This window comes from Ptychodera flava, chromosome 4 (genome assembly GCF_041260155.1).
Source record: "Ptychodera flava strain L36383 chromosome 4, AS_Pfla_20210202, whole genome shotgun sequence".
NCBI classification, from domain to species: domain Eukaryota; kingdom Metazoa; phylum Hemichordata; class Enteropneusta; family Ptychoderidae; genus Ptychodera; species Ptychodera flava.
Window position 1 is genome coordinate 31480 of NC_091931.1, and position 19825 is coordinate 51304.

The 19825-nt window shown below is 36.8% G+C and overlaps 1 long non-coding RNA gene across 2 annotated transcripts; it reads left to right on the forward strand.

Moving 5' to 3' along the window:
* Nucleotides 1-2630: 2630 nt before the first annotated feature.
* Nucleotides 2631-6325, forward strand: LOC139130631 (uncharacterized). Of its 2 annotated transcripts, XR_011551918.1 has the most exons (3): nucleotides 2631-2830; nucleotides 3853-3969; nucleotides 5496-6325. It is a non-coding gene; the product is annotated as an uncharacterized lncRNA (long non-coding RNA). The 2 variants fall into 2 exon arrangements; XR_011551917.1 differs by lacking the exon at nucleotides 2631-2830 and having other exon boundaries at nucleotides 2983-3969.
* Nucleotides 6326-19825: the final 13500 nt, after the last annotated feature.

Here is a 19825-nt window from a genome sequence, read left to right on the forward strand (position 1 = left end):
GAGACCTTATGACACCACATCCTGTACCTCATCAATTATGCGCATATCTAATTCTGAGCCAGCCAATAGAGCTAGAGGTCTGATTTGTGGTATATAGGGACAACTTAGCAATACAACTTTTTTGACAAAATGTCATGTGACCTCGATGACCTTTGACCTTGAAAATACGTACTTGTCCATAACTAAGTCACCACAAGTGCTACACCCTTCATATTTGGCATGATGGCAGACCTTATGACACCACATCCTGTACCTCATCAATTATGTGCATATCTAATCCTGAGCCAGCCAATAGAGCTAGAGATCTGATTTTTGGTATATAGGGACAACTTAGCAATACAACTTTTTTGACAAAATGTCATGTGACCTCGATGATCTTTGAGCTTAAATCTGAGTATATGTCCATAACTAAGTAACCACAAGTGCTACACCCTTCATATTTGGTATAATGGGAGACCTTATGACACCACATCCTGTACATCATTAATTATGCGCCTATTTAATTCTGAGCCAGCCAATAGAGCTAGAGGTTTGATTTTTTGCTCACGTTTTGACACACGTGGGCATATGTCGCAGCGATGTCTGTCTGTCTGTGTGTCTGTCTGTCTGTCTGTCTGTCTGTCTGTCTGTCTGTGTACTCAATATCTCAAAAACGGCTCATCAGATCAGAATCAAATCTGGTACATAGATTCAGTTTGTAAATGGGAAGAACTGATTAGTTTTTGGCGGGTGTGGCGTGCATAATTAAGTATCATTTCCATAATTAATAATTTAATAAAACTTACAATAACTTCAAAATTAGTGATCTGAGTGAAGCGAAATTGTTTAGGCATCCAACAGTGCAATGGCAATAACTGTTTAATCAATGTACGCAATGGATACATGATTGCTTGATTGGAATAACAGAAATTAATTTGATATGGGCTTTTTTTGTCAGTAAATAAAATTTCATTACACATCTGCTGTTGAGGGCGCTCTACCAAAGCAACTCAGGCTGTACAATGAGCTCATGGCGACTAGGACCAGTCACGTTAGTTTTGCGTCGATCCGCCGCCCTATGGTTGTGTAAATTGAGTGCACCATCGTTAAATACTCGGTAGTGTTGGCTCATACCTGGCCAGAAGTTGTTCGACATTTGAAGTGGAAACTCACAGTTCTTCGCTTATCTAATAAACTTTCTGCGCTCGCTTACCCTTGTTAACACAGGCTCTAGAGTCAATGCAGGCGAACCGCTAGCCGCCACTGATACAATAAAAACTACGGAGTGTCTATTTACACCCGGGTGTCAATAGCCAGAAGCTGCCCTATATGGCTATTGACACCCCTCGACCCGCAACCCTACTCGGTACTCGAATACCTTCAGAACTGAGCTAAGCTACGTTGTTTATTTCTTGTTTCAGACAAGTTGATGCCCACTTTTTTGCTGTCGTTGGTACAGCTTTAATGGGGTAAAGTAACTGTGTAATGTTGTAGAATCATATCGACAGCTCGGGGTCAATAATTTTTATCCGCGGGCGAAGCTTGTCGAACAACATTTGACCCGAGTTGCGGAACCTTTGAAAACATGCGGACATACTAAACGCCGACAAGGACCAACAAGGACCGACAAGTGACCGACAAGTTGAATTAAAACCATTCTTTTTCGATGTTTTGGTTTTAAAATGCCATTTTCTACTATTTTGGTGAATATAAACGCAATTGAATACGTTGGAAATTAGAGTGTCATCAGACAGCAAAGTTGTGAACTAATGGAATCGCTTTGATCAAACTAGCCTGGAGAAAAAAGGAACTTTAGGTAATATCGAAAAAAAAACAAAATCGTGTCACTTCGGTCCTTGACTTCATTTCTAAAGTAGAAAGTTCAGTTTAAATGGCGAACGATCGAAAAATAAAGTCGTTTTTTTTATTTTAACATTTCCGTAACTTTTTGGTCACTGGTCGGTGACTATCTTTGTTTGTATAGTTGTTGCAGCTTTGACAGATCTCTTTGTCGCTCTATTTCGATTTGAAACTGTTTTTTTTTCAAAACTGTGTATATTCACCAAGATAGTACAAAGTAGAAAGTGGTGTTTAAATGTCGAAAGATCGAAAAAAAATCGTTTTTATCTTTAACTTTTCCGTGACTGTTAGGTCACTTGTCGGTCCTTCTTTGACTTCATTTCTAAAGTTGAAAGTGAACTGAATGCGTCCATCGACACAATGACGACAGGAATTTAATACTTTTATTTTCGAAACTGTTCTTTCGAATCTTCTTTCGAATGGGACCGCAAAATGACGACGAAAGAAGCTTTTTCGAAGGAATTTTTTGGATTTCTATTGAGAATATATGTTGTTTAGAATAACTAAGCTAAGTTTGGTTGAATTTTGAGGCCGACTGGCGAAAAAACGGGACGGGTGTCAATAGCTAAATAGAGGGCCGGTTGGCTATAGACACCCATTGGTATAGGCCGCCTGCAGTAGCACTATGGGACCGCAAAATGACGACGAAAGAAGCTTTTTCGAAGGAATTTTTTTGGATTTATATTGAGAATATATGTTGTTTAGAATAACTAAGCTAAGTTTGGTTGAATTTGGAGGCAGACTGGCGAAAAAACGGGAGGGGTGTCATATGTCAATAGCCAAATAGAGGGCCGGTTGGCTATTGACAACCGGGTGTCAATAGCCAGGAGAAGCTCTATATGGCTATTGACACCCGGGTGTCAATAGACTCGTATCAGTGGCGGCTAGCGGTTCGCCTGCATTGACTCTAGAGCCTGTGCTTGTTAAGGTTGCTGCTGCAGTACGAACTCTGGATGATGTTTGCTATAGACTGAGACTTTCGGTCGTGTGGGTAAGTAAATCAAAGGACGGTCCCTGTTGTGGAGGGACCGTGTTCAAAGTAATCAATCGCAATTTACATGTGATGTTTTGATTTTATCTCGTAATTTGATGCACAGAGCTGTGTTTGATACTACAATTTGATGAGGACGGTTTGCCACGATCATGTTTGATTTTTAATGGACTTGCATGGTCGCTTGTTTGTTAAGAACATAAGTTTACGGATATAGACTATTTAGTATTAGTGTGGAATGGTTTACGCGGAATTTCACACACAAGATAGTCAGGGGCAAGGAAATTTGTAGAGCATTTGTGCACAGACACAGCGCTGTGCCCGCACAAGCGTCAGGTCGATTGCGGTGTATGCCTCTGGTACGTTCGTTGGGCAGCTAACTTAAGTTACGCGTATGTAACATCAGAACCAACAAGAGGACCTCTGACTACAACGACCACCAACATAGTATTTCGTAAAAAAAGTTCACTGTAAAGATTTTTGTGACAATCGACGAGTTTCATATGCTTGATGGACTAGTGTCGTCACGTCACTCAAAGCTAATTTCGTCGTGGTACCAGTTCGTAGTTCCATAGAAAGCCGTCGTTTAATTAGGGTTAGGGATTTTGGGTAGGGTTTTTCAATTTAGGTTTTTCTCGCTATACTAGATATTGTAAACTTGAAGACGTGGACACACTGAGTACATAGGTAGCAATGATGAATCGCGACTATTATTGTTTGTTTGTACAGTCTGTTTTGGTGTTTCAAAATTTTAGCATGTGCTTTTAGGTTTACCATTAATGACAAAATTACCTAGCTAGTATGAGTGCACTGATATTGGTGAAATCGGAATAAGATGAATGTTCTTCTATTGACAATGTGATATGCCATAGCAATTTGTCGTGGGAGACCACTTACTCATATTCTCTCACACGTCACAGTATAAATAGAACACACGAACACATGCATTCCGAAATATTCTGATATGTAATGTCTCTGACTGACATTGTACTTTCTTCACTGTCCTCCATCTGTTGTTATAGATGGAGAATATCTTGAATGTCCACAATTATGGACTCTTGGAACTCAAGAATCAATACTTGAGAGACTGCCACTGGAAGTGATGTTTACAAAAATATGGACACAGTAACAGCAATACAGTAAGCATTATTTCCTAACCTAATGTCATTTACAGAATGTGATACCTACCAGCTATATTGTTGTCTGAATACATGTTTTTTTTTACCTGAGACCAAAGACAATTTGCCTATCACCACGAGGCGAATTGTCTTATACTGCGACAGGACATAAACCCACTTATAACGGCAATAATATTTTTAGCTCACATTTGGTATACCAATGTGGTTTATCATATAAGCTGAATCAATTCAAAAGAAAAAACACTGCAAATTGCTAAAACTCTGTAACCGTCTTAGATCGGGCTAAAACTTTGTGTGTTGGTTCCTTTAGGTATTCTAAATTAGGTCTTTAAAATGTGGAATGAAATTTGCATGTTCCTATTTTTGGGGTAATTTTTTCAGTTTTTAGTCAAAAAATGTTTTTCTCTGAAACCGCTCATCTGATTGCTTTGATATTTGATATACAGGTTCCTCAGGTTGATCAAAATCAGTTTATGAATATTGTCAATCTCGAATTCTGTATTTTTGTGGAATTTTTTGTTTATTTTTCTCATTTTAAGTACAATTTATTCTTCTCTGAAACCACCAGCCCATTTGTTCTCAAATTTGGATTGGATGTTTGCAAGGGTGTTACCCTTCAAATTGTTGAAATTACAACAACATTGGAAATATTACTGTTTTGGGGCAATTTTTGTCACTTTTGGTCAAAATATCTTAGAAAACATTTTCTTTTTAAAGCCCCTGGACAGACAACTTTTATATTTCATATACAGATGTCCAGGGATGACAATAATTAGATATGTGGAAATTGTACTGAAATATACAAATTTGTATTTTTAAGAGAATTTGTCATTTTTGGTCAAGAAAACTTGATCTCAAAATTAATTGTCTGATAGCTTTGTAATTTGTTACAAAAGTCCCGAAGGATGTTATTACATACATTTTCTGCTCAAATTGTTTGGAAACCCCCAAATTTTTATATTTTAGGTAATTTTCTTAGTTTGTGACCTTAAATGACCTACACCAACCCAGGATATGTTGTATGAGAGTTTCAAAGGCTGTGAACATAATTTTGTCATATTTAATATCAATTTGTACTAAAATTTGATCCAGAAAATAAAGTTGAAATAAATTTCTTCATTGCAAAACCAATTATTGCAACTTTTGCATATAAAACACACAAGAACTGATGAGAAATTTTGATCGACACAATTTCAGATGTCGTAATCCCCCCCCACAGTGTAAGGCATTTCACTATCTGTAACTGATTTAAGTGCTGTTTACATTCGAATGATAGCACTCATAGCATTAATTAAAACATCCCCAAGGTTGTAAATACATTTCCTGTTAGCTGGTCTTATGTAAGGAGTAAAACATTTAATATTCAGGAGGGGGTAGGGTCTAGTAGCATTACTTTTTACCAGATCCCTTGTACATTTTTCCCACTCCTTACTTATTCCCCACATATGTTCTTCTCACAATGAATTGTCACATAACATATATATTTATCATGAATCCATCAGTAATTTCAAATTTAATTCCTACAGGCCAGCAACGGACACTGAAGATGCTGTATGTAATGAGGAACCAACTGACAGCAAAGAACAATAAAAAGGCTTCAACCAGCAGTTTTCTCACTATTTTACTTCTTCTTCACTTATGAACATTATAATTAATACTTTGTTGTTTCATTTAAATTACTTGTACTTTACTTGATATGTAACGTTTTTTATTATGAGTCCCAAGGCAGTTAAACATTTACGCATGCATATGCATGCTTGTATACATATCGATATGTTCCACCACATGGTACATATGGCCATACAATAAATTCGTTTCCTGTATTTTATAACATAACTGTTAACAGAAATTTCTCAGACATTCCTGCAATGATCTCATTTACGCTTAGAACAGATTATTATATAACAATAAACATACACTATTATTTGTTTTACCATACAATCCATATGGATATACAATAACAATTTTATTTTCTGTATTCCATAATGTAACTATATACACATATTTTTGAGAGATTCAAGCAGTGATGTCATATAAACTTAGCACCAGCGTAACTCACACACAAAAAGTCCAAATTACTTTTGCATAGGTCTTTCTCACTCACTCACATTCTAGCTATTTTCTTGAAAGCAATATCAAACATACTCATTTTTAATGTGATTACTTGCATTCTTAAAATTAAACATTGTTTCCCAAAAGAATGTGTTTTCGGTGTTACATCACTTTATGATAATGTCAATATGCCGTGTATAGCATGAACCCCTGTAACAATCTATTCCACTAAATATACGCTTATGAATGCTGACATGGACAGCAGTCAAAGACAGTTAAATTTTTTTCCCATCTAAGTTATATTTATAAACAATGTCCTTTCCAAGTCATCTATTGTATATATGTCCATGATGTTGATTATTCTACAAAAAGTTACAAACAAATATCAGAAGTTTAAATTAACACACATATGCAATGTATATGAACACACGTGAGCATTTTCAGTTCATATCTGGTTGGCATATATTCATAACTTCGCAATAGAATTTTTTCGACAAAATGTCATGTGACCTCGATGACCTTTGACCTTGAAAATACGTACATGTCCATAAATTAGTCACCACAAGTGCTACACCCTTCATATTTGGCATGATGGCAGACCTTATGACACCACATCCTGTACCTCATCAATTATGCGCATATCTAATTCTAAGCCAGCCAATAGAGCTAGGAGTCTGAGTTTTGGTATATAGGGACAACTTAGCAATACCACCTTTTTGACAAAATGTCATGTGACCTCGATGACCTTTGACCTTGAAAATACGTACATGTCCATAACTAAGTCACCACAAGTGCTACACCCTTCATATTTGGTTTGATTGGAGACCTTATGACACAAAATCCATAAAATCAATTATGTGCATATCTAATTCAGAACCAGCCAATAGAGCTAGAGGTCTAATTTTGGTATTTAGGGATAACTTAGCATAAAGATTTTTTTGACAAAATGTCATGTGACCTCGATGACCTTTGACCTTGAAAATACGTATATGTCCATAACTAAGTCACCACAAGTGCTACACCCTTCATATTTGGCATGATGGCAGACCTTATGACACCACATCCTGTACCTCATCAATTATGCGCATATCTAATTCTAAGCCAGCCAATAGAGCTAGAGGTCTGATTTGTGGAATATAGGGACATCTCAGCAATACAACTTTTTTGACAAAATGTCATGTGACCTCGATGACCTTTGACCTTGAAAATACGTATATGTCCATAACTAAGTCACCACAAGTGCTACACCCTTCATATTTGGCATGATGGCAGACCTTATGACACCATATCCGGTACCTCATCAATTATGTGCATATCTAATTCTGAGCCAGCCAATAGAGCTGGAGATCTGATTTTTGATATATAGGGACAACTTACCAATACAATTTTTTTGACAAAATGTCATTTGACCTCGATGATCTTTGATCTTAAACATGAGTATATGTCCATAGCTATGTAACCACAAGTGCTACACCCTTCATATTTGGCATGATGGCAGACCTTATGACACCACATTCTGTACATCATCAATTATGTGCATATCTAATTCTAAGCCAGCCAATAGAGGTAGAGGTCTGATTTGTGGTATATAGTGACAACTCAGTAATACAACTTTTTTGACAAAATGTCATGTGACCTCGATGATCTTTGAGCTTAAATCTGAGTATATGTCCATAACTAAGTAACAACAAGTGCTACACCCTTCATATTTGGTATAATGGGAGACCTTATGACACCACATCCTGTACATCATTAATTATGCGCCTATTTAATTCTGAGCCAGCCAATAGAGCTAGAGGTTTGATTTTTGGCATATATTCATAACTTCCCAATAGAATTTTGTCGACACAATGTCATGTGACCTCAATGACCTTTGACCTTGAAAATACGTATATGTCCAAAACTAAGTAACCACAAGTGCTACACCCTTTATATTTGATATGATGGGAGACCTTATGACACCACATCTTGTACCTCATTGATTATGTGCATATCTAATTCTGAGCGAACCGATAGAAGAAGAGGTCTGATTTTTGGTATTTAGGGATAACTTAGCATAAAAATTTTTTTGACAAAATGTCATGTGACCTCGATGACCTTTGACCTCGAAAATACGTTTATGTCCATAACTAAGTAACCACAAGTGCTACACCCTTCGTATTTGGTATGATGGGAGACCTTATGACACCACGTCATCAATTATGTGAATATCTAATTCAGAACCAGCCAATAGAGCTAGAGGTCTGATTTTTGGTATTTAGGGATAACTTAGCATAAAGATTTTTTTGACAAAATGTCATTTGACCTCGATGACCTTTGATCTTGCATATATGTATATGTCTATAACTAAGTAACCACAAGTGCTACACCCTTCATATTTTGAATAATGGGAGACCTTATGACACCACATCCTGTACCTCATCAATTATGCGCATATCTATTTCTGAGCCAACCGATAGAGTAGAGGTCTGATTTTTGGTATAAGGACAACTTAGAGATACAATTTTTTTTGACAAAATGTCATTTGACCTCGATGACCTTGAATATACGTATATGTCCATAACTAAGTCACCACAAGTGCTACACTATTCATATTTGGTATTGGGAGACCTTATGACACAAAATTGATAAAATCAATTATGTGCATATCTAATTCAGATCCAGCCAATAGAGCTAGAGGTCTAATTTTTGGTATTTACGGATAACCTAGCGTAAAGAGTTTTTTGACAAAATGTCATGTGACCTCGATGACCTCTGACCTTGAAAATACGTATATGTCCATAACTAAGTCACCACAAGTTCTACACCCTTCATATTTGGTTTGATTGGAGACCTTATGACACAAAATCCACAAAATCAATTATGTGCATATCTAATTCTAACCAGCTATAGAGCTAGAGGTCTAATTTTTGGTATTTAGGGATAACTTAGCATAAAATTTTTTTGACAAAATGTCATGTGACCTCGATGACCTTTGACCTTAAAAATACGTACATGTCCATAACTAAGTCACCACAAGTGCTACACCCTTCATATTTGTTTGATTGGAGACCTTATGACACCACATCCTGTACCTCATCAATTATGCGCATATCTAATTCTGAGCCAGCCAATAAAGCTAGAGGTCTGATTTTTGGTATATAGGGATAACTTAGCATAAACTTTTTTGACAAAATGTCATGTGACATCGACGACCTTTGACTTGAAAATACTTACATGTCCATAAATAAGTAACCACAAGTGCTACACCCTTCATATTTGGCATGATGGCAGACCTTATGACACCACATCCTGTACCTCATCAATTATGTGCATATCTTATTCTGAGCCAGCCAATAGAGCTAGAGGTCTGATTTGTGGTATATAGGGACAACTTAGCAATACAATTTTTTTGACAAAATGTCATTTGACCTCGATGATCTTTGATCTTAAACATGAGTATATGTCCATAGCTAAGTAACCACAAGTGCTACACCCTTCATATTTGGCATGATGGCAGACCTTATGACACCACATCTGTACCTCATCAATTATGCGCATATCTAATTCTAAGCCAGCCAATAGAGCTAGAGGTCTGATTTGTGGTATATAGGGACAACTTAGCAATACAACTTTTTTGACAAAATGTCATGTGATACGTACATGTCCATAACTAAGTCACCACAAGTGCTACACCCTTCATATTTGGCATGATGGCAGACCTTATGACACCACATCCTGATCCTCATCAATTATGCACATATCTAATTCTGAGCCAGCCAATAGAGCTAGAGGTCTGATTTTTGGTATATAGGGATAACTTAGCATAAAGATTTTTTGACAAAATGTCATGTGACATCGATGACCTTTGATCTTGCATATATGTATATGTCCATAACTAAGTAACCACAAGTGCTACACCCTTCATATTTGGCATGATGGCAGACCTTATGACACCACATTCTGTACCTCATCAATTATGTGCATATCTAATTCTGAGCCACCCGATAGAGTAGAGGTCTGATTTTTGGTATGAGCGTAACTTAGCGCAAAGATTTTTGTTGACAAAATGTCATTTAACCTCGATGACCTTGAATATACGTATATGTCCATAACTTAGTAACCACAAGTGCTACACTATTCATATTTGGTATGATGGGAGACCTTATGACTCCACGTCATCAATTATGTGCATATCTATCTCAGAAGCAGCCAATAGAGCAAGAGGTCTGATTTTTGGTTTTTAGGGATAATTTAGCATAAAAATATTTTTGACAAAATGTCATGTGACCTCGATGACCTTTGACCTAAAAAATACGTTTATGTCCATAACTAAGTCACCACAAGTGCTACACCCTTCATATTTTTTATGATGGCAGACGTTATGACACCACATCCTGTACCTCATCAATTATGCGCATATCTAATTCTGAGCCAGCCAATAGAGCTAGAGGTCTGATTTTTGGTATATCATAACTTACCAATAGAATTTTGTCGAAAAAATGTCATGTGACCTCGATGACCTTTGATCTTGCATATATGTATATGTCCATAGCTAAGTAACCACAAGTGCTACACCCTTCATATTTGGCATAATGGGAGACCTTATGACACCACATCCTGTACCTCATCAATTGTTCGCATATCTAATTCTAAGCCAGCCAATAGAGCTAGAGGTCTGATTTTTGGTATATATTGATAACTTAGCATAAAGATTTTTTTGACAAAATGTCATGTGACCTCGATGACCTTTGATCTTGCATATATGTATATGTCCATAACTAAGTAACCACAAGTGCAACACCCTTCATATTTGGCATAATGGGAGACCTTATGACACCACATCCTGTACCTCATCAATTGTTCGCATATCTAATTCTAAGCCAGCCAATAGAGCTAGAGGTCTGATTTGTGGTATATAGGGACAACTTAGCAATACAATTTTTTTGACAAAATGTCATTTGACCTCGATGATCTTTGATCTCAAACATAAGTATATGTCCATAGCTAAGTAACCACAAGTGCTACACCCTTCATATTTGGCATGATGGCAGACCTTATGACACCACATCCTGTACCACATTAATTATGTGCATATCTAATTCTGAGCCAACCGATAAAAGTAGAGGTCTGATTTTTGGTATGAGGGTAACTTAGCGATACAATTTTTTTTGACAAAATGTCATTTAACCTCGATGACCTTGAATATACGTATATGTCCATAACTTAGTAACCACAAGTGCTACACTATTCATATTTGGTATGATGGGAGACCTTATGACTCCACGTCATCAATTATGTGCATATCTATCTCAGAACCAGCCAATAGAGCAAGAGGTCTGATTTTTGGTATTTAGGGATAATTTAGCATAAAAATGTTTTTGACAAAATGTCATTTGACCTCGATGATCTTTGATCTTAAACATGAGTATATGTCCATAGCTGAGTAACCACAAGTGCTACACCCTTCATATTTGGCATGATGGGAGACCTTATGACACCACATCGTGTACCACATTAATTATGTGCATATCTAATTCTGAGCCAACCGATAAAAGTAGAGGTCTGATTTTTGGTATGAGGGTAACTTAGCGATACAATTTTTGTTGACAAAATGTCATTTAACCTCGATGACCTTGAATATACGTATATGTCCATAACTTAGTAACCACAAGTACTACACTATTCATATTTGGTATGATGGGAGACCTTATGACTCAACGTCATCAATTATGTGCATATCTATCTCAGAACCAGCCAATAGAGCAAGAGGTCTGATTTTTGGTTTTTAGGGATAATATAGCATAAAAATGTTTTTGACAAAATGTCATGTGACCTCGATGACCTTTGACCTAAAAAATACGTTTATGTCAATAACTAAGTAACCACAAGTGCTACACCCTTCATATTTTGTTTGATTGGAGACCTTATGACACAAAATCCTTTAACTCATCAATTATGTGCATATCTAATTCTGAGCCAGCCAAGAGAGCTAGAGGTCTGATTTTTGGTATATAGGGATAACATAGCACAAAGGTGTTTTGACAAAATGTAATTTGACCTCGATGACCTTTGATCTTGCATATATGTATATGTCCATAACTAAGTCACCACAAGTGCTACACCCTTCATATTTGGCATGATGGCAGACCTTATGACACCACATCCTGTACCTCATCAATTATGCGCATATCTAATTCTGAGCCAGCCAATAGAGCTAGAGGTCTGATTTGTGGTATATAGGGATAACTTAGCATAAAGATGTTTTTGACAAAATGTCATGTGACTTCGATGACCTTTGATCTTGCATATATGTATATGTCCATAACTAAGTAACCACAAGTGCTACACCCTTCATATTTGGCATGATAGGAGACCTTATGACACCACATTGTGTACCACATTAATTATGTGCATATCTAATTCTGAGCCAACCGATAAAAGTAGAGGTCTGATTTTTGGTATGAGCGTAACTTAGCGCAAAATTTTGTTTGACAAAATGTCATTTAACCTCGATGACCTTGAATATACGTATATGTCCATAACTTAGTAACCACAAGTACTACACTATTCATATTTGGTATGATGGGAGACCTTATGACTCCACGTCATCAATTATGTGCATATCTATCTCAGAAGCAGCCAATAGAGCAAGAGGTCTGATTTTTGGTTTTTAGGGATAATTTAGCATAAAAATATTTTTGACAAAATGTCATGTGACCTCGATGACCTTTGACCTAAAAAATACGTATATGTCCATAACTAAGTCACCACAGGTGTTACACCCTTCATATTACGCATGATGGCAGACCTTATGACACCACACACTGTACCTCATCAATTATGCGCCTATCTAATTCTGAGCCAGCCAATAGAGCTAGAGGTCTGATTTTTGGTACATAGGGATAACTTAGCATAAAGATTTTTTTGACAAAATGTCATGTGACCTAGATAACCTTTGATCTTGGATATCTGTATTTGTCCGTAACTAAGTAACCACAAGTGCTACACCCTTCATATTTGGCATGATTGGAGACCTTATGACACCACATCCTCTAGCTCATCAATTATGCGCATATCTAATTCTAAGCCAGCCAATAGAGCTAGAGGTCTGATTTGTGGTATATAGGGACAACTTAGCAATACAACTTTTTTGACAAAATGTCATGTGACCTCGACGACGTTTGACCTTGAAAATACGTACATGTCCATAACTAAGTCACCACAAGTGCTACACCCTTCATATTTGGCATGATGGCAGACCTTATGACACCACATCCTGTACCTCATCAATTATGTGCATATCTAATCCTGAGCCAGCCAATAGAGCTGGAGATCTGATTTTTGGTATATAGGGACAACTTAGCAATACAATTTTTTTGACAAAATGTCATTTGACCTCGATGATCTTTGATCTTAAACATGAGTATATGTCCATAGCTAAGTAACCACAAGTGCTACATCCTTCATATTTGGCATGATGGCAGACCTTATGACACCACATCCTGTACCTCATCAATTATGCGCATATCTAATTCTGAGCCAGCCAATAGAGCTAGAGGTCTGATTTGTGGTATATAGGGACAACTTAGCATAAAAATTTTTTTGACAAAATGTCATGTGACTCGATGACCTTTGATCTTGCATATACCTATATGTCCATAACTAAGTAACCACAAGTGCTACACCCTTCATATTTTTTATGATGGCAGACCTTATGACACCACATCCTGTACCTCATCAATTATGCGCATATCTAATACTGAGCCAGCCAATAGAGCTAGAGGTCTGATTTTTGGTATATAGGGATAACTTAGCATAAAGATTTTTTTGACAAAATGTCATGTGACCTCGATGATCTTTGAGCTTAAATCTGAGTATATGTCCATAACTAAGTAACCACAAGTGCTACACCCTTCATATCTGGTATAATGGGAGACCTTATGACACCACATCCTGTAGATCATTAATTATGCGCCTATTTAATTCTGAGCCAGCCAATAGAGCTAGAGGTTTGATTTTTGGCATATATTCATAACTTCCCAATAGAATTTTGTCGACAAAATGTCATGTGACCTCAATGACCTTTGACCTTGAAAATACATATATGTCCAAAACTAAGTAACCACAAGTGCTACACCTTTATATTTGATATGATGGGAGACCTTATGACACCACATCTTGTACCTCATTGTTTATGTGCATATCTAATTCTGAGCCTACCGATAGAAGAAGAGGTCTGATTTTTGGTATTTAGGGATAACTTAGCATAAAAATGTTTTGACAAAATGTCATGTGGGCTCGATGACCTTTGACCTCGAAAATACGTTTATGTCCATAACTAAGTAACCACAAGTGCTACAGCTTTCGTATTTGGTATGATGGGAGACCTTATGACACCACGTCATCAATAATGTGAATATCTAATTCAGAACCAGCCACTAGAGCTAGAGGTCTGATTTTTGGTATTTAGGGATGACTGAGCATAAAGATTTTTTTGACAAAATGTCATTTGACCTCGATGACCTTTGATCTTGCATATATGTATATGTCCATAACTAAGTAACCACAAGTGCTACACTATTCATATTTGGTATGATGGGAGACCTTATGACACAAAATCCAAAAATCAATTATGTGCATATATAATTCAGAACCAGCTAATAGAGCAAGAGGTCTAATTCTTGGTATTTAGGAATAACTTAGCGTAAAGATTTTTTTGACAAAATGTCATGTGACCTCGATGACCTTTGACCTTGATATACGTACATGTCCATAACTATGTCACCACAAGTTCTACACCCTTCATATTTGGTTTGATTGGAGACCTTATGACACCACATCCTGTACCTCATCAATTATGCGCATATTTAATTCTCAGCCAGCAAATAAAGCTAGAGGTCTGATTTGTGGTATATAGGGACAACTTAGCAATACAACTTTTTTGACAAAACGTCATGTGACCTCGATGACCTTTGACCTTGAAAATACGTACTTATGTCCATAACTAAGTCACCACAAGTGCTACACCCTTCATATTTGGCATGATTGCAGACCTTATGACACCACATCCTGTACCTCATCAATTATGTGCATATCTAATCCTGAGCCAGCCAATAGAGCTAGAGGTCTGATTTTTGGTATATAGGGATAACTTAGCAATACAATTTTTTTGACAAAATGTCATGTGACCTCGATGATCTTTGATCTTAAACATGAGTATATGTCCATAACTAAGTAACCACAAGTGCTACACCCTTCACATTTGGTATAATGGGAGACCTTATGACACCACATCCTGTACATCATTAATTATGCGCCTATTTAATTCTGAGCCAGCCAATAGAGCAAGAGGTTTGATTTTTGGCATATATTCATAACTTCCCAATAGAATTTTGTCGACAAAATGTCTTGCGACCTGAATGATCTTTGACCTTGAAAATACGTATATGTCCAAAACTAAGTAACCACAAGTGCTACACCCTTTATATTTGATATGATGGGAGACCTTATGACACCACATCCTGTAGCTCATCAATTATGCGCATATCTAATTCTTAGCCAGCCAATAGAGCTAGAGGTTTGATTTTTGGCATATATTCATAACTTCCCAATAGAATTTTGTCGACACAATATCATGTGACGTCAATGACCTTTGACCTTGAAAATACGTATATGTCCATAACTAAGTAACCACAAGTGCTACACCCTTCATATTTGCATAATGGGAGACCTTATGACACCACATCATGTACCTCATCAATTGTTCGCATATCGAATTCTAAGCCAGTCAATAGAGCTAGAGGTCTGATTTTTGGTATATATTGATAACTTAGCATAAAGATTTTTTTGACAAAATGTCATGTGACCTCGATGACCTTTGATCTTGCATATACGTATATGTCCATAACTAAGTAACCACAAGTGCTACACCCTTCATATTTGGCATGATGGCAGACCTTATGACACCACATCCTCTACCTCATCAATTATGCGCATATCTAATTCTGAGCAAGCCAATAGAGCTAGAGATCTGATTTTTGATATATAGGGACAACTTAGCAATACAATTTTTTTGACAAAATGTCATTTGACCTCGATGATCTTTGATCTTAAACATGAGTATATGTCCATAGCTAAGTAACCACAATTGCTACACCCTTCATATTTGGCATGATGGCAATAGAATTTTGTCGACAAAATGTCTTGTGACCTGAATGATCTTTTACCTTGAAAATACGTATATGTCCAAACTAAGTAACCCCAAGTGCTACACCCTTCATATTTGGCATGATGGCAGACCTTATGACACCACATCCTGTATCTCATCAATTATGCGCATATCTAATTCTGAGAGAGCCAATAGAGCTAGAGGTCTGATTTGTTGTATATAGGGATAACTTAGCATAAATATGTTTTTGAAAAAATGTCATGTGACTTTCATGACCTTTGATCTTGCATATGTGTATATGTCCATAACTAAGTAACCACAAGTGCTACACCCATCATATTTGGCATGATGGGAGACCTTATGACACCACATCGTGTACCACATTAATTATGTGCATATATAATTTTTAGCCAACCGATAGAAGTAGAGGTCTGATTTTTGGTTTGAGGGTAACTAAGCGATACAATTTTTTTTGACAAAATGTCATTTAACCTCAATAACCTTGAATATACGTATATGTCCATAACTTAGTAACCACAAGTGCTACACAATTCATATTTGGTATGATGGGAGACCTTATGACACAAAATCCATAAAATCAATTATGTGCATATCTTATTCAGAACCAGCCAATAGAGCTACAGGTCTAATTTTTGTATTTAGGGAAAACTTAGCGTAAAGAATTTTTGACAAAATGTCATGTGATATCGATGACCTTTGACCTTGAAAATACGTACATGTCCATAACTAAGTCACCACAAGTTCTACACCCTTCATATTTGGCATGATTGGAGACCTTATGACACCACATCCTCTAGCTCATCAATTATGCGCGTATCTAATTCTAAGCCAGCCAATAGAGCTAGAGGTCTAATTTTTGGTATTTAGGGATAACTTAGCGTAAAGATTTTTTTGACAAAATGTCATGTGACCTCGATGACCTTTGACCTTGAAAATACGTACATGTCCATAACTAAGTCACCACAAGTGCTACACCCTTCATATTTGGCATGATTGGAGACCTTATGACACCACATCCTCTAGCTCATCAATTATGCGCATATCTAATTCTAAGCCAGCCAATAGAGCTAGAGGTCTGATTTGTGGTATATAGGGACAACTTAGCAATACAACTTTTTTGACAAAATGTCATGTGACCTCGACGACCTTTGACCTTGAAATACGTACATGTCCATAACTAAGTCACCACAAGTGCTACACCCTTCATATTTGGCATGATGGCAGACCTTATGACACCACATCCTGTACCTCATCAATTATGTGCATATCTAATCCTGAGCCAGCCAATAGAGCTAGAGATCTGATTTTTGGTATATAGGGACAACTTAGCAATACAATTTTTTTGACAAAATGTCATTTGACCTCGATGATCTTTGATCTTAAACATGAGTATATGTCCATAGCTAAGTAACCACAAGTGCTACACCCTTCATATTTGGCATGATGGCAGACCTTATGACACCACATCCTGTACCTCATCAATTATGCGCATATCTAATTCTAAGCCAGCCAATAGAGCTAGAGGTCTGATTTGTGGTATATAGGGATAACTTAGCATAAAGATTTTTTGACAAAATGTCATGTGACTTCGATGACCTTTGATCTTGCATATATGTATATGTCCATAACTAAGTAACCACAAGTGCTATACCCTTCATATTTGTTATGATGGCAGACCTTATGACACCACATCCTGTACCTCATCAATTATGCGCATATCTAATACTGAGCCAGCCAATAGAGCTAGAGGTCTGATTTTTGGTATATAGGGATAACTTAGCATAAAGATTTTTTTGACAAAATGTCATGTGACCTCGATGATCTTTGAGCTTAAATCTGAGTATATGTCCATAACAAAGTAACCACAAGTGCTACACCCTTCATATTTGGTATAATGGGAGACCTTATGACACCACATCCTGTACATCATTAATTATGCGCCTATTTAATTCTGAGCCAGCCAATAGAGCTAGAGGTTTGATTTTTGGCATATATTCATAACTTCCCAATAGAATTTTGTCGACAAAATGTCATGTGACCTCAATGACCTTTGACCTTGAATATACGTACATGTCCATAACTATGTCACCACAAGTTCTACACCCTTCATATTTGGTTTGATTGGAGACCTTATGACACCACATCCTGTACCTCATCAATTATGCGCATATTTAATTCTCAGCCAGCAAATAAAGCTAGAGGTCTGATTTGTGGTATATAGGGACAACTTAGCAACACAACTTTTTTGACAAAACGTCATGTGACCTCGATGACCTTTGACCTTTAAAATACGTACTTGTCCATAACTAAGTCACCACAAGTGCTACACCCTTCATATTTGGCATGATTGCAGACCTTATGACACCACATCCTGTACCTCATCAATTATGTGCATATCTAATCCTGAGCCAGCCAATAGAGCTAGAGGTCTGATTTTTGGTATATAGGGAGCACTTAGCAATACAATTTTTTTGACAAAATGTCATGTGACCTCGACGATCTTTAATCTTAAACATGAGTATATGTCCATAACTAAGCAACCACAAGTGCTACACCCTTCATATTTTGCATGATGGCAGACCTTATCACTCCACATTCTTTACCTCATCAACAATGCGCATATCTAATTCTGAGCCAGCTAATAGAGCTAGAGGTCTGATTTATGGTATGTAGGGACAACTTAGCAATACAACTTTTTTGACAAAATGTCATGTGACCTCAAAGATTTTTCAGCTTAAATCTCAGTGTATGTCCATAACTAAGTAACCACAAGTGCTACACCCTTCACATTTGGTATAATGGGAGACCTTATGACACCACATCCTGTACATCATTAATTATGCGCCTATTTAATTTAAATCAATTATGTGCATATCTAATTCAGAACCAGCCAATAGAGCAAGAGGTCTAATTTTTGGTATTTAGGGATAACTTAGCGTAAAGATTTTTTTTACTAAATATCATGTGACCTCGATGATCTTTGAGCTTAAATCTGAGTATATGTCGATAACTAAGTAACCACAAGTGCAACACCCTTCATATTTGTCATGATTGCAGACCTTATGACACCACATCGTCTACCTCATCAATTATGCGCATATCTAATTCTGAACAAGCAAATAGAGCTAGAGGTCTGATTTTTGGTATATATCGATAACTTAGCTTAAAGATTTTTTTTCAATAAAAATGTCATGTGACCTCGATGACCTTTGATCTTCCATATATGTATATGTCCATAACTAAGTCACCAAAAGTGCTACACCCTTCATATTTGGCATGATGGCACACCTTATGACACCACATTCTGTACCTCATCAATTACACGCATATCTAATTCTAAGCCAGCCAATAGAGGTAGAGGTCTGATTTATGGTATGTAGGGACAACTTAGCAATACAACTTTTTTGACTAAATGTCATGTGACTTCGATTACCTTTGACCTTGAAAATACGTACATGTCCATAACTATGTCACCACAAGTGCTACACCCTTCACATTTGGCGTGATGGCAGACCTTATGACACCACGTCATCAATTATGTGAATATCTAATTCTGAGTCAGCAAATAGAGCTATAGGTCTGATTTGTGGTATATAGGGATTACTAAGCATATAGATGTTTTTGACAAAATGT